The sequence below is a fragment of the Lycium ferocissimum genome, chromosome 6 (assembly GCF_029784015.1).
Source record: "Lycium ferocissimum isolate CSIRO_LF1 chromosome 6, AGI_CSIRO_Lferr_CH_V1, whole genome shotgun sequence".
NCBI classification, from domain to species: domain Eukaryota; kingdom Viridiplantae; phylum Streptophyta; class Magnoliopsida; order Solanales; family Solanaceae; genus Lycium; species Lycium ferocissimum.
In genome coordinates, this window is record NC_081347.1 from 22,920,380 (window position 1) to 22,938,185 (window position 17,806).

Here is a 17,806-nt window from a genome sequence, read left to right on the forward strand (position 1 = left end):
CTCATTCATTTCATGACCCTCATGGTCAGAGATGCTCTTTTTCTTTGTTTCGTGGCCCTCGTAATCAGAGATACACTTTTCCTTTTGGCCACTAAATGTCTATTTGAGTTGTGTCTTTGCTTTGATGCGGGTAAGCCGGTTGATGACGTATTCGCCCTTCTGTTTAAAAACATGCATCCACAAAAAAATAGTTAATTTCCTAAGAGGCCGTTTAGCGTCATTGTCCTCCCGTCTAGTGTCTTCTCTTGATGCTCCTCTGAATCCTCTTAGACTCGTTATTTCGAGAGATGGCTTTAGAGAGAACATATACTAATTTTGAAAATCTAAAAGTAAAGTTATACAATGTGTGTTGTTTCCTTTGAAAATCTTTGTTTTCGTTTTGCATGTCATGACATGTGTTTTTTTGGACGAGATCTTCCGATCTTTCAGGGGATTTCGTTGCTGAGTCCCTGAATCGGTGAAATTTTTGAGATTTTTCTTAAAAATTCTGCTCCAGCTTCAAGCCTTGATCTGATTGACTCTTGTATCGTCTCGTTGTGCAGGAATTTTTGATGTTCCCTAAAATATTCTACCCCAGTGTATGGTCTGGGCTTGACATCTTCTATGCTGATTGCTTTTGAAAGGAATTTTTGAGGAGACCTCAAAAATTTGCCTCAGTGTAGGGTTGATGTTGGCTAACTCTCGCGTCGATCCGTATATTCTAATCCTATTGATTCCTCCTGACTTTGTGTCTCTGAGGCTTCCTAAGGGTTTCTTAGTTTTTATTTTATGATGACCGAGCTCGAAAGCGGCTACGTATCCTGTCGTGGCAAGAAATCAGGTCGAACGTAGTTCAGAAAAAAAAATTGAGTTTTGGTTTGAATTAATGATACAAACTCATGACTTAGAATTGGCTGCGGTGCTATTTGCGTTGAAAATCTGGAGGCACTACTTGTATGGTATCGACTGTGGGGTGTACATGAATCATCGCAGTTTGCAGTATGTGTTCACGCAGAGGGATCTGAACTCTAGGCAACGAAGATGGATGGAGCTGCTGAAAGATTATGACATCATCATTCTATATCATCCTGGTAAAGCACATGTGGTGGCTGACGCGTTTAGCAGGAAGTCGGCTAGTATGGAAAGTCTGGCTCGTTTGATCTCTTTAGAGCATCCGTTAGCTAGAGAGGCTCAGACTCTGGCTAACAGTTTTATGAGGTTGGATATTTCTAACACGGGCAGGTGTTGTCTTGTGTTGAGGCTCGGTCATCATTTCTGGAGAAGATTAAGGCTAAGCAGTTTGAGAATGCTAAGTTGTGCAAAATTCGTGACAAAGTGTTGCGTGGTGAGGCCAAAGAGGCCGTGATTGACGAAGAAGGGGTGGTGCGGATTTAATCAAGACTATTCTGACAGAGGCTCGTAGTTCGAGGTATTCCATTCATCCTGGCGCTACTAAGATGTATCGCGATTTGAGACTACACTACTAGTAGACTAGAATGAAGCGTGATGTAGTGGAGTTTGTTGCTCAGTGTCTGAACTGCCAACAGGTAAAGTATGAACATCAGAAACCTAGGGGTACACTTCAGAGGATGCCCATTCCTGAGTGGAAGTGGGAAAGAATAGCAATAGATTTCATGGTTGGTCTTCCGAAGACGTTGGGGAAGTTTGATTCTATCTGGGTTATTGTTGACAGGTTGACTAAGTCTGCCCACTTTATTCCGGTGCGGATAACTTATGATGCGGAGAAGTTAGCAAAAATCTACATTCGTGAGGTGGTTAGGCTTCATAGGGTTCCTATCTCCATTGTGTCCGATAGGGGCACAACGTTCACATCTAGATTTTGGGAGCATTTGCATGAGGAATTGGGTACTAAGCTGGACCTTAGTACAACATTCCACCCTCAGACTGACGGGCATTCTAAGCGGACTATTCAGGTTCTTGAAGATATGCTTCGGGCTTGTGTGATAGACTCGGTGGTCATTGGGATCAATTCTTGCCATTGATCGAATTTGCATATAATAATCCTATCACTTGGGTATTGATATGGCTCCGTTTGAGGCATTGTATGGGAGGAGGTGTAGGTCTCCTATTGGGTGGTTTGATGCATTTGAGGTGAGACCTTGGAGTACTAATCTTTTGAGAGAGTCCTTAGAGAAGGTGAAGGTGATTCAAGCTAAGCTTCTGGCAGCACAGAGTAGGCAAAAGGAGTATGCAGACCGTAAGGTCTGAGATCTTGAGTTTAGAGAGGGAGATCAAGTATTGTTGAAGGTCTCGCTCATGAAGGGTATGATGAGATTTGGAAAGAAGGGCAAACTTAGCCCGAGGCGCATTAGGCCATTTGAGGTTCTCAAGCGTATGGGGGAGGTAGACTATGAGCTGCCTTTACCTCCGGGTCTATCAGGCGTTCATATGGTATTTCAGGTTTTGATGTTAAAGAGGTACCACAATGATGGTTAGTACTTAATCCGTTGGGATTCTGTTTTGCTACATGAGAACTTAACATATAAGGAAGAGCCTGTTGCTATCTTGGATAGGGATGTTCGCAAGTTGAGGTCCAAGGAAATAGCCTCCGTGAAAGTTCAGTGGAAGAATCGTCCGGAGGAAGCTACTGGGAAAACGAGGGAATCGGATATGCATAGCAAGTATCCTCGCCTTTTCGTCGAGTCAGGTAACTTCTCCTAGATTCCTCATCCTTATCCGTTCGGGGACGAACGATGTTTTAATTGGTATCTAATGTAATGACCCATCCTGTCGTTATGAAAAATGTAGGATCACCCCACCAAATAGAATCTTTCCGAGGGTAGAACAAGCAAATAGACACTCGATTGTATAAGTCTAAGAACTGAAAACTTGACTTGTTTGTGATTGTTGTTTGATTGTGTTGAGTCCATCGGGGTGGGTAGCGCTACGGCGGCACCGCTATAGTGGTGAGCCCCTCGCTGCAAGCGGTCAATCGTTGTTCATTGTTCCGTTGTGGCGGGCAATGACCGCTATGGCAATATCGCTATAGCGGGATATGGCCCGCCATAGTGGAGGTCGAATTTCGTGTGGTCCGCTATAGCGAGACCGCTGCAGCTGTGAATTGACCTCCGCGGTGGTTGACGGGAGCTGGATTTTGGGTTTTTGACACTTAGTTCCGAATTCTTTATTCATAAAACTCCAAAACAGTTCCCCACAAGCACCTAGAGCGAATTTCCAAGCTAGGGCAAGAACATTCTTGAGAGCTAAGTCTCATCCATCCCTTTCAATCATTACCTATCATCTTCATGATTATCATCCCTTTTATGGGTCTTCAATGGTGAATTAGTAATAGTAATCCTAGAACCTAATAGACCTTCTATAATTGATGGGTTATGATTGTTATCACTTATTTATCACCTAATGGCTTGGGTTAACTCCTCTTAATCATGAATTGAACTATTAGAGTCATGAACTAAGTGAATTGAGACTTAGGGTTTTATAAAAATGGTAGCTTGACCATGGAAACAACTTGTAATTGATGTGTTTATTAAATATTTTTATATATTGATAATTATTGGTTACTAAGGCCTTTGTTAGGTTGTGTTACACCTAGAAATCATTCACCCATTGGAATGGGGCTAAAGGGAAGGGTGTCTTGAATTGATTTTGTGACTAGAGTAAGTATGACTCATTCATCTTTTTTAATTTCTAGACTTTGAGCATTCCGAGACTTTACAGAAGGGAAAAGCTATAGCGGAGTGATTAGCATTGTTCCAGCTCTATGTTTGAGGTAGGTTACGATCTACTTGAGTTAGACTTTGATTAGTTGATTGTATGTGTTGTGAATTCAATAGGAGAAAGCATTTCTAGTCTTCATGCATGATGTGTGTATGGCTGAACTCCTATATGCAATTGATTGAGTGACTGTGTGGGCTTCGTGCCACTGTTCATTGTGTTGAACCTACAGTTTGATGTTATTGTGGTGAGAAGTTAATATGATCTTCTCGGTGAAATTGTGATACAAAATGATGATTGAGCATTGATAACAGGAGGATAAGAAATGCTAAGGTATATATATACGTGAAAAGGCACAAATGTGACCTAGATTGTGGGCTTGTGGTCCGAGGTTCGTTTCGAAAATGAGTGATACATGATGTGGACCGCGTCCGAGGTTCTTTTCGGAGCGGAGGATTTATGGCTCGAGTCCGATGAGTATCCGGAATGAGTGGTACATGGACACCATGGGTCCCCTGCAGGTCATGACTACTGAGCAATGACATCAGTTAGCATGTGTGTACAGTAAGTATATGGTTATTGTTGGTAGACTTGTTCCCATTTGTTGTTCCCGTTGATTGATTCTTGATATTTTTGGGTGACTTGATTCGTGATTATCCTTGGTTGACTTGTTGTTGAGTTATTGATTTCATGTTGTTGGCTGGCTTGTTTATTTTATTGATTTTATGATGTATGCATGATACTAATCTTAGTCGGCCTATGATATCTACCGATACATAGTGTTTGTACTGATACTACCTTGCTGCATTCTTTTGAGTGCAGATTATGATCTAGAGACTGCTACCCGACCTCATATCTAGCGTTGAGGCCATTGCTGACAGATTTAGGGTGAGCTTTTATCCATGCCAGGCTGCCCGAAGATCTTCTTTTATGATGTCTATTTATATTCCGAACATTTTTAGTCATTTGTTTAGACAGTTTGCATTTCTTAGACATGTTTTAGATTAGAGCCGCATTTACTTTATTGTTTAGGGCATGACTTATTTTGATTATCTTGTGCTTTAATGGGTAATAACTGATTGAATTAGTTAATATAAAAATAGACTTGAATGAATAGATGACTTATGTGTTGGTTCACCCACTAGGGGTTAGTGTGGGTGCCAGCCATGACGGGTTAGGTCGTGACATGCGATTGGGTCCGATATGGACTGCCTACGTATCCCACTGTGGGGAAGTCAGGTCATTGCGTAGTTCATTACATGGATGATTATTTTTCCCTATTATATTACAAAAGTACGATTACAAGCAAAAGATACTATTACAGGGAAATGATAATTTGATTACAAGCAAGCGGAGTCCTAAATATAGTATCTCTTGAGTGCGTCTGCATTGATAGCTTTGGGCCATTCTTGTCCATCCATCTCAACTAGGACCACGGCTCATTCTGAGAGTACTTTCTTGACCATGTATGGTCCTTGCCAGTTCGGTGCGAATTTCCCTTTGTATTCTTCTTAGTGAGGGAAGACTCACTTGAGTACGAGTTTCCCAATTTGGAAGAGTCAGGCTCTGACCCGTTTGTTGAAAGCTCGGGACATTCTCTTTCTGTATAGCTGTCCGTGGCGTACTGCCACCATTTTTTTTTTGGTCGATCATGGCTAGGTGCTCGTAGCAGTTTCTGACCAATTCTATGTCGTTCAGATCTGCTTCTTGGATGATCCTGAGTGAAGGAATCTCCACTTCTACGGGTATGACCGCTTCTGTACCGTAGATAAGGAGATACGGGGTTGCTCCAGTAGATGTTCGGGTGGTCCTTCTTTACCCCAATAAAGCATAAGGCAGCTGCTCGTGCTAATTCTTATAGTGATCAATCATCTTTCGCAAGATCCAGTTGATGTTCTTGTTGGCAGCTTCTACGGCTCCATTCATCTGTGCCCGATAGGCGGTAGAATTTCGATGAGTTATCTTGAATTGTTCACAAATGTCTTTCATCAGATGGCTGTTCAGATTTTCTCCATTATCTGTTATGATGGACTCAGGCGTACCGAAGTGGCATATGAGATTGTTTTTGTCGAAGTCAGCCATGACTTTCTTGGTCACTGATTTGTGAGAAGTTGCTTCCACCCATTTGGGGAAGTAGTCGATGGCGACTAAGATGAAACGATGTCTATTGGATGCCGTCCGCTCGATAGGTCCGATGACTTCCATCCTCCATGCTACAAATTGCCAAGGAGAGCTCATTGCATGTAGTTCTGTTGGAGAAACCTTGATTAAGTCTCCGTGTACCTGACATTGATGGCATTTTTGCACAAATTTGCAGGAGTCATGCTCGATGGTCATCGAGTAGTATCCTATCCTTAAGATTTTCTTGGCCAGGATGAATCCATTCATGTGAGGTCCGCATGCTCCTGCGTGTACCTCTTTTAGCAATTTTGTGGCCTTTTTGGCGTCCACACATCTCAGTAACCCAAGGTAGGGTGTCCTTTTGTACAACACTTCTTTGTTTAGGAAAAATCCGTTGGCCAATCTTCTGGTGATTTTCTTCTGATTTGCTGAGCTTTCTAGAGGATACTCTCCATTTTCCAGGTACACTTTGATATCAGCGTACCATGGTTTGCCATCTAGTTCGGCCTCAATGTGAGCGCAGTGAGCTTCACTCTTTTTAGTTCTTTTTGTTATTTGTTAATTACCTTCACTCTCTTTTGGTTTATCTGAATCTACTTTAGCTATGATACTATAAGCTTCAAATTAGTCATATTAAGTAAATTTGAAACTTTCGACTAATCTCTTTTTACCTAGTTAAGAAAAAAATTAAGAGAAAGTGAAGATATTAAAAATAGTCCATGTACTATATTATGATTGATATTTTACTGGCCTTAAGCATAACCTTTTAAAAAGTTGGAAGTAATAAACAATTTCTTGGCTACATGGCATAATTATGAGCACACTCACCCTTTTTAAAAATTTATTTGTCAAATATTTGTTTCCGATTTTGTTTTAAATAATAAACCGTCTCATTTCTTCATCTTTTCTAATGACATTTACTCAAACACTGAAATTTTATGTTCAAAACATGAGTAGTAAAAACTAAGCATTGTGTAGTAAAAACTTTCCTTATTTTATTTGTTACGGATGTAAATTACGGTCAGACTCAAATTTTATAGTGTATTTCTTTTATAAATTTTTTTAATATTTTCAAAAGAAGTAATTGGCCTGAACTGATAGCTTGAAAAATGAAGTAAGCAGCCTACTATAATAAAATTACTTCCATTAATTTAAAGTGTAAAAGTTTTACAAGTCAGTTTATATAAGTTTGACCCCAAAACATACCAATTCTTTTTGTCAAAATTTATACAGTCAGTTTGAAATTTTGGTTAGAGAGGCTAATATCTTTTTAGGCACTAAGTATAGGCAGTAATTTGTTTAGATTATGAATTTTTTATTTTTTATCTCGTAAGAAAAGAAAGGAAAGTAAACTGAAATTGGAAATATTCAGAAGCACCTTTAAAAAGGAACACAGGAGCCCATTTTTTATTTGCTAGTACTATGGGAGTAATCTATCTATATATAATAGGAGAGGCAAAAGCATGATAAGACGACAAGTGTCATCACCACAAAAATTCAAATTTAATTTTTTAGATAAATCTCTTACATTTTAAGAAATAAATAGTAATAAAATAAAAATAAAAATATTTAGAAAATTACAGAAACTGTGGGAGAAAAAAAAAACTGCTTTGAATGTGAAACTGGGAGAAACTACTTTGTCTTATCCCACGTTCATTACTTGGGAACCATTTTAAACCAACCTCAAATTCCGGCACATTTCCCTATTACCTTCAACGTTTCTTTCCATTTCTCTTGTGATCTGCAGAAACCCACTTTCCTCTGCACAAATTCGATAAGAAATTCTGTGATTTTATTTGTGTCTGGGTGTGTAAATAAAGGAGGACCGAAGATTTTCTGTAGTGAGGCCGCTTTAGATTTGAGGTTCGTTGTCTTTCAATTTCAATCTTTCTCCCGAAATGAAACGAAATAAAATATGAGTTTGGCTTTGTATATTATCTCAAAGATGCAAGTAAGTTATGGTTTCTCTAAAAATTCCATTGTCTTCATATTTAGGCCCCTCCCATTGCCCCAGTCACACCAATTCATTAATCCTCCCATTCTTTTTATTAATTATCTTATTAAATGCATCTCCTTTATTCTTCTTCTTTGCTTTTGTTTTGAAACAAAACTTTACCATGACAGATCCTAAAACACATGGAGTATCTTAGTTCTTTCTCTTACATCGGCTACGTGAACAATCTGCTTAGCCATAGAGATAGACATGTTTAAGTCTTAGAATTTTGTTGAGATATTTTGGTCCCTTTCTTTAATGCACTAAAATTTCTTGATTTATTTTCTCCTTTTTATTAAGAATAGATGCCCTCTTCGAATCTGTGTTTTATTTTATCTGCTACACATGAAACAAATTCTTGACTCTCATTCCCAAACATGGAGTCATGACCGCGTCTTGGGGCACATAGGAACAAAAATGAAAAATAAACGGAAATCGCTTAGGGTCGCCTATGGTGACTTTTTCTTTTCGCAGTATTCGTTCAGTTTGTCTTATTATTTTTTTTTTTTTACATTGTAACGGTTGAAAACACGAGTTGATAATCTTTGACATTTGGGGATGTTTAGCTGTGCCCCAAACTTGCATATACTCATTTTGATCATAATGTATTTAAGGTTTTCCTTCCTTTTCGAGTTCTTTTGAGCTTCAAAACTGAGTGGTGTCTAAACTACAAAGAAACACAGCCAAAAGAAGTAAAAAGTTTGATTTCTGGATGGTAACTAATCTCTACATATTTAGTTGTTCTACATTTTAAAGTAGGTAAACTATTCCGACTCTGAAACAACAAAAGAGGTAAATGTATCTACTCTCATGGTACTTAGCAAATTTTGTATTCGAAGATGTTATATATACAGTCGCTTTACTATTTCCATTTTTTTTATATATATGTTGTGCTGGAATTGACTTTTGCTTCTTTATTTACTGAAAAATAACCTTCTAGAAGAAGAGATACCGCAACTTAACAATCTTCGCGATAAAGCAAGTGAGAAAAGGCGTAAGAAAGAATATAGTTTCCTCTATTGGGTTTACCTTTATACTTTGTTATCTCAAGATCAGATTGATGCCTCTAATTGAAATAGCAGAGGCACCATATCTTAAAACTTCTGTGTTTTTGTTCTTTTCTCTTGCTCCACATTTTTTTCGACAGTTCCATAATTCTTATACTTTCCATCTTTGTGTAGGGTACATTGGAGAACCTGAGTATGTTGATGATCACATGTAAGGAATAATTGTTGTTGAAGAGAATGATAGGCTGAACAATGAGGTGTCATTAGTCCTAGCTTTGATGTTGGGTGTTAGGGAGATTGAAGGATGGATAACAAGGTTATTGCCTTCCAGACAATTTGGATACATTAACTACCTCTGCTGGAATCATGGAACACAAAGAGGCTAGAAGGAAGAATGTTGGTGGAAAGATTCTTAATTGGTTTCTTTTATTAACCTCTTTCTATTGACAAGGATGAACACCCAGCTCTAGATTTGGTCTGAGTTTGTTTTCCGAGTTTATATATGTTTTCCTTCAAGATTATCGATAACTACATCCGGATATATATGTATTTATATATGTATTTCCTGGACAAGATTATCGGTATTGTTAACTACATCCCGAGAATATAAGTTGAGTTACTATTTTATTTATACTAAAGGGTCTCTCATTGTAGTTACAAAGAATTTGACATATTGCAAAATCTTACAAACCAATGTTCTTAAAAAATTCTTTGAACCATAAATTTTTACTTAGACTATAATTTATAAACTCTTTGTGTTGGAGTATATTGCATAGAGAAGCATAAGATAACAATTTGTATGATTAATTTTCTTAAAGCGCGGTCTCTAATACTAGTTGGTATAAAGCACTAGGAAGAAGCTATGACACGCCACGTGGCAGGCAATGAGATAAGTTAAAGGCTGCGAATGGAGAGTTAACTCACAAATGTAATGTACAAATTTCAAGTGGCTCCGCTTGAGTGAGCTTGTTCTTCTTTCAGAGTGATCTCTAGTGGATCAATGTGGGTACTCTTGGGGTGCTGAATCATGGAGGCTATCGTAGCTAATGCATCAGCAAACTCGTTTTGAGCCCTCGGAGTATGCCTGAAATCAACGCTTTTGAATCTTCCGCACAGTCTCTATACCAGGTTTACATATGGTAGTGTTTTTCATTCTTCCTTTCACTTGATTGATGAGCAAGTCAGAATCTCTGATCACCAACAACTCTTGTATGTTTATGTCTAAAGCCATTCTGAGGCCGAGAATACATGCTTCGTATTTGGCCATGTTGTTGGTACACACACGAAGTTGAGTTTTGCGGCAATCGGGTAGTGTTGTCCTGTTTTTTATATCAATACTGCTTCGATGCCGGATCCTTTGTAGTTGACTGCTCCATCGAAGAACAGTCTCCATCTCGAGTAGGGCTCGACCACCTCTTCTTCCATAGCCATTCCTTTCTCGTCTTGGAAGAAAGTCTACAATGGTTCGAGTTCATCATCGATAGGACTTTTCTCCAGCAAGTTGGCTAGGGCTTGCCCTTTGATTGCCCTTTATGCTGCTTATACAATGTTGATGTCACGACCTGACTAGGGGCCATGACGGGTACCCGGAGCTGACTACCGAGCACCACTCATTATGCTAATCATCATACCCATCCTAGATACACATAATCTCCAAGGCAACACACACACACACACACACACACACACACACACACACACACACACACACACACACATATATATATATATATATATATATATATATAGCCCTCATGGCTGCAAAAGTGATATACAAAATATACACTGATGTATTTATGAGACAACTACTACCCACGCATACGTATCTACGAGCCTCTACTGAAGTACTGAGACATAAAGACGGGACAGGACCCCGTCGTACCCAAATATGTACACAAAAGAATGTAGCAATAAATGGCACCTCCGGAGTAGTGGAGTGCTCTTGTGAATCTACTGAGTAGCTCCTAAGAATTTGGGCAATCTCCCCGCCTAATCGTGGGCATGAACACGCGTCCATAGAAAGAAAAGGATGTCGTTTAACAATGTACCGAGTATGTAAGGCATACACAATAACATGATAAAGAGATGCAAGAATATAAGGTAAAAGGGTAACCTGTAACTGATTGCCTTTTAAGGCGGAGTCATGCATGCTAACTCATTTAACAAACAACATCATGTCATGTAAGTATATGAATGTAACTTCCCGACCATATAGGTGCGGTGTGATCATCATTAGCCAGCGTCCGGGCCTCTCGCGTCCGGGGTATAAGCTGCCGACTAGTCGTGTCTGCCCATGCCATCTAGACATGGTGTATATGCCACCCGCCTTAGTGGTGTCTGCCCGGCCATATAGGCACGGTGTAATCTCCTTATTATATACTTATCGTAAAGCATGCATAAGAACTCAAGCAAAAGCTATGACTCTATCAGGGTGACGTAAGGTCGAGAACTCCCGATTCTATCATAGAGTAGTCATGATCATCATGTCCCACCTTGAAGGAACTAGCATTATAAGGTGAGTCTAACAACAATGAATAACATCAAGGAACCATATAAGGATTATTAGCTTCATACGACTATCATATCATAAGCTTTGGAGTCTCTAGACTTGGATTCACCACTATCATTGCCATATTCATAACACATCTCTTATCTTTATCTCATGAGAAGCTCTTGATAACCATAGACTTATAGTTTACGGAATATAAGAGAGTTACAGAAAGATAAAGGAAGTCATATTATAAGGATCATGCCTTAGAAAAAGAAGGGACTAGCCTTACATACCTTTACGTCGTTCTAACTTTACCGACTAAGTGCTCCCCTCCGATATTCACAATTCTACATTTAAGATAACCAGAAACATACTTGAAGCTAAACTAAGACGACTAAGGGCTAACGAAAATTGGGCAAAGACTTCCTTTGTTTCTACAATGTTCTCCATATAATATAACAGCTCCAAACATCAATAACAACATCCATAACATCATAATCAATAAATTTTGTTAAGCTAGACATTATTCAATTCTCAAAATTACCTCTTAAGGTCATCCATAACCATAGTTATCACCCAACGTCGCATTCATTCATATACAATGCTTCTTCAACATCCTTAACATCGTTCATAACAAGATTATACCCATAACATGTCAAGAACTATAATTCAAATCAAGTTACCATTCAAGAATTCCACTATTTTCATATTTGTACTCCATTTTCCACTTTCTTCCATAATCCAAGTCTTTCAACCATTCAATACTCTTAATAGCATGAAATGAACATAAAACTCACCTTTTATTGTGTAGGAATGGGTTTTGGATGGAAATGCTTCACTTGGAGAAAACCCTAGCTTCAATTCCAAAGAAATTTCTAGCTTCCATCAACCTTAGTTAGCATTCTTACACTTGATTCTACTAGTTTTTGGTATTTGATCTTTGGTTTCCCTTGAATTTGTGTTAATTGGAGGTATAGAGAGTTCTAGAGGTTTCAAGAATTGTATAGGAAATGAGAAATGAAAATAATAACCTTGGGACTTATATTTATAAAAAGAGACAACCTGTCAGTCACAATTTATACGGACACTTATACGGTCCGTATAATTTTATACGATCCGTATAAGTGATCGTATAAATCTTCCAGCGATCACCCCTCACTGTGACCATTATACGGACCATTATATGGATAGTTTAAAGTTATACGGACCGTATAATGGGTCGTACAACTCACCCTTTTTCCGAACTTATTCTCGTCGTTTTGTTTGATCTCTGATCCTTATGGAACCTTCTTAGCACTTGTTTAACACTTCATTAACAATCTAAGGAGTGTTATAACTTTTTCTCAAGACATTATTAAATTAACATTAGCTCGGTATTTTGCAAAATCCTTCCAAATCATGACTTATAGCTTGCCTTCCTCAACAAACTTTCTTCTCTTGCCTCAAATGTCTTTGGAATCTTAATTAGAACCGCCAAGTAACCTTTCTTACTTGTAGGGACATCGTATACATCTGACTCTGCATTATTCTATCTACCACATGACGATATGAAATTTTTTCAAGGTGTAATAGTTGAATTCGCTTAGTAGCATCTGCCATTATCTAACTTTCCCAGGGGTAACGATTACCGAAAGATATATCATAAGGTATCCATTCTGGAGATGAGGTGAGTGGTAAACACCGACAAGTAATGCCTTAGCTTTTGGGCAATCCATGTTAGGGCGCAACATGTTTTTTCTATGAGTGTGTATCTTGACTCGTAGGACGTGAACTTCTTGCTCAGATAATAGATGGCATGTTCCTTTTTGCCATCCTCATCATGTTGGGTGATCATGCACCCAAAACCATTTTCTGATACTGACAGGTGCAGTAGCAGTAGACTCCTTGTCCTGGGTAGCACTAGGACGGGGGGATTAGAGAGATATTTCTTGATTTTGTCAAACGCCTCTTGGCATTCTTCTATCCATTTTGTGGGAGCGTCCTTCTTGAGAAATTTAAGGATTGGTTCCACAATCACAGTTGACTGGGCTATGAATCATCCGATGTAGTTCAGCCTTCCCAAGAAACTCATGGCTTCTTTCTTAGTTTTGAGACGCAGCAGTTCCTGAATTGCCTTGATTTTCGTAGGGTCTAACTGAATGCCTTTGTGACGAACTATGAACCTTAGCAATCTACCTGCAGGTACTCCAAATGCGCATTTTGTCGGGTTTAGCTTTAGGTTAAATTTGCGAATCCTGTCAAAGAATTTATGCAGGTGTGCCGTATGTTATGAGCTTTCTTTTGACTTTATGATGACATCATCCAAACAGGCCTCGATTTCTCGGTGCATCATGTCATGGAATAGGTAGTCATGGCTCTCATCTATATGGCACCGGCATTCTTGAGGCCGAACAGCATTACCCGATAATGGTAGACTCCCCAAGGGGTGATGAAGGCTGTCTTCTCAGTGTCTTCTTCACTCATGAGTATCTGATGGTACCCGGCAAAATAATCCACTAAAGACTGCAACTCGTGCTTTGCGCAGTTGTCTATGAGAATGTGGATGTTCAGAAGGGGAAAGTTATCCTTTGGACTGGCCCGGTTGGGATCTTGGTAGTCTATGCAAATTTGAATTTTTCCATCCTTCTTAGATGCTGGCACTATGTTGGCCAACCAAGTGGGGTAGGATGTTACCTCCACTATTCCGGACTTGATTTGTTTTTCCATCTCGTCCTTAATTTTGATAATCATGTCCTGTTTAAATGTCCGAATCTTTTGCTTGACCGGAGCAAAACTTTCTTTAATGGGCAATTTGTGGGCTACTATTTCAGTTCTCAAACCTGGCATATTATGTATGACCAGGCGAAGACGTCCACGTATTCTTTTAATAGAGCTACGAGCTCTTCTTTCCGTGGTGTTTCTAAGTGAGCACTGATTCGTGTTTCTTTGATGTTTGCTTCGTCACCGAGGCTGACCACCTCAATTTCGTCCATGCTTGGATTTTTCTTATTTTCCATGCTCTTCTACCGGGCCCTCTGGCATCATCGTCTCTTCGTCGTACTCATCGTACTCATTTTCATTATTCTCCTAGTTCGTTTCACGACATGTCATGACATTCTCGGTTGTTTTATTGCTGTTATTATTGAGAAGGTGATGCACAGTAAAATAGGTTCTATTACTGTTCGTTAAGCGAGTTTTATAGCGAGAATTTTATTATTATTAAAAATAATGATTTTGTGTGAATTGAGGCTTTTCATTAATTTGAAAATAACTGATTACAAACTATGATCCTAATCCGGAACAACATCGGATCAAACAACACAAGGTAAATTTTTTAAAAGGGTGACCAATCGGGCCTTGACTGATTATCGCCGCTTTTGGCAAAAGGATTTTCTAACGAAAGCCCATTTCTCTACCAAGTAGCCAAGAGGGGATTGGATGTCCAATTGTCTAGGCGCTCCCTCGACATCAGACTGCGCATGATTAGCATCTCTTGGCATCCTTCTATAATCGCGCAACATTCTTCTTCTTGAAATAGCAATCCCAGATCCTCGTCGGCTCCCTCATCTCTCTGCATCGGCATCCTTTTGGCAAATGACTGGTGCAACCTCAAAATTGGTTGAGGAAAATTCCCCATTCTTGGTTCTTTTCTGCTGGCTTTTGTGAGCTCATCCTCTCTAGGATTATATCCCAGACCAAAGTGGTAATTTTCCTTCAGGATTGGCACAGTTTTGTTATGCCTTCCAAATCTTTTCCCAGGCCTCTCCCTGTCTCAAAACCATTCCTCAGCTTTGTGGAGGCAACCATTTTGTAGACTGCAGGCATTGGTTTGTCAATTTTCCCTTCAGCATGGGTGGCTAAAGGGAAAATTGACAAACCAACGCCGTAGTTTACAATTGGTGTTGGGACCTAAGTTCTGAAACTTGGTATAACCTTTAGAATTTCTAGTGCCGAGATCAGTACCTTGAAATTGGGACGATCCTGGAGTGTGAGGGAAGCTACTGTTTGTTCAATGGACTTAACAGTTCTGGGGACCAATTCTCTGCAAACTTCCCAGTCTTCGTCCTTTTCAATCATGTGGACTCCGTTGTTTCCATGGTTGGGCAACGAGTTCGTGTTTACATTGGGAGCTGCATTTTCTGGGATGATCTTTCCTCTGTCAATCAGATCTTGGATCTTATGTTTGAGATTTATGCACGCTTTTTTGTTCTATGCCCGTTCCCCCCTGAATGATAGGGGCAAGTCTGATCAGCCCTGAAAAACCTATTCCCGGGCTGAGCCAGTTTTGGATGGACTTTCTAGATTAAACTTGTGGCATATGCCCTTTCAAGAGTCGAGCCCTCAGCTTAAGCAGTATTGTAAATTCTCTTGCTGGCTTTCTCTTGAAAGAAGGACGTGGAGCATTGTATGCTGGTGGTGGTGGTTGCTTTTAGTAGTGCGTTGATGGATGGATTTGTGGTGGGTTGTTTTGTGGTGGACGGTAAACATGGTCTGCTGCCTGGTAATTTTGTTGTGTGGTGCTTGGTAAATAGAAGCGGGTACTCGGTGGAGCTATATAAGTCGGTACAGTAATGGTAAAGCTTGGTAATGCATAGAATATGGGTATAGGGCTGTAAGGTGAAGTCGGGTAATTGACAGGGAGCAGAGTTGGTTGAGAAGAATGTGGTTCTTCCAGCCTTATAGGGTTGGGCTTAGTATGTGGGATATGCTCGCCATGTCCTCTTTCTTTTTGCGGAAAACTCCCGTAGCATCTTGTCTAGATGCCTTGTTGATGACGCTGATGATCTTACCAAACTTAAGACCATCTTCTATGGCCTCTCCCATCTTGACTAATTCAGCGAAAGGCCTCTCGGCCATGGATAACATTCTGTCATAGAAGTCTGCTTCCTGTGATCAGATGAATACGGAGACCAATTCTCTCTCACTCATTGGTGGCTGCACACGGGCTGCTTCAACCCTCCACTGGCTAACAAACTCTCTGTAGTTCTCAGTTGTCTTTATTTGACATTTTCAAGGTAGTATCGGTCGGGCATTATTTCGATATTGAATTGAAATCTCTCCATGAAGCTTTCTGCCATGTCTTCCCAAGTAAACCATTAACACATGTCTTGGGTTGCGAACCATTCAGCAGCCTCACCAATTAAACTTTTCCTGAATATCCGCATGATCAAAGGTTCGTTCTTTTTAATGTCGACCAACTGGTCACAGTAAGACTGAAGATGTGCTTTGGGATTCCCTGTTCTATTGAACACTTCGAACTTTGGGATCTTGAATCCTTCAGGCAAGTCCAAGTTTGGATGCATGCACAGATCATCGTATCTTAACCCTGTGGACTTTTTGGTGGTCTTATTGGACCTTTCCAATAGTTCCTCCATTTTCTTTTCTATATTTCTCTCACGTTTATTATGTTCAGCCCTCCAAGCCTTCTCTATTTCCTCATAGTGGTCCAGTTCTTTCTGTCCTGGGGAAGATTCATTTGGGACATTGGGAGTGTAGAAAGACATTGTTTGGTGAGTGGGATGGTTAAATGGAACATACATAGTTTGCCTTATTGGCAGAGCTGAAACACGTGGTTAATTTGCTAGAGTATTGCACACTGGTTGGGGAGCTTGATATGATGGAAATGAATGGGTGGTTATCGAGATTTGGTTGTATCTTGTTGGTGGAGTGCAGTAAGAAACACCAACGTGATTTGGGTGAGTTGGATTTAATGGAGGTGGGATGGTTCTTGGTGGGTAGATGGGGAAATGATCAGGAATTAGAGAGCTTAGTGAAGGAAAGGGAGGAGGAGGCCTTCTTCCTTCAGTCGAGGTGTCCTTGTCAGCATTGGCTGCCTCATTCCTAGCCACCTTTTCTTGGAGGGTCATGACGGCAGTTAGTAATGTCGCTATCACATCTTCTTAAGATGATACTTCCTGTGGGTCTTGGGTATCTCCCTCGTGGAGAACGAGCTCATTTCCACCATTATTCGGTGTACCAATCATTTTCTCTTTTCCTTTATCTTTCTTTAGAGAGGGATGCTAACGCGGCCTTTGATCTAGTGAAGTATGCCAGCTTTTGGTACTAAACTAATCGGCCTCGTTCTATAAGATGAGAATTACTCAACGGTAGACAAAGTTACTTGGATATAAATATAAAAGCAAGGTATCACATATCGGTATTTAAGAGCGCACATAGCACATAGAGTCATGTATTACAGCCAGAATACTGATCGATCCTTTGTTCTAAAGGTTCGGAGGTTATGGGCCATTTTTAGATTTGGGTGGATCTTGGTCCAATGGACCTTGAGTTTGATTTACTTTGGCAAACCCTTTTCCTGTTACAAAAATTAAACAAATGGGGGGAATTATAATTTATATTATGTAGGGGCTGTGTCTTACATAGACTGTCTACGTATCCCACTAGCGAAATCAGGCCCCATCGTAGTTCGTTTTTCAAAAGAAGGATATTTAGTTTTTCCTAGATATCCTTTGGGCTAACCCTAAATAAAGACATCCCCAGACCAGGCCCAACTAGGGCTTCCCACATATCCCTCCACAG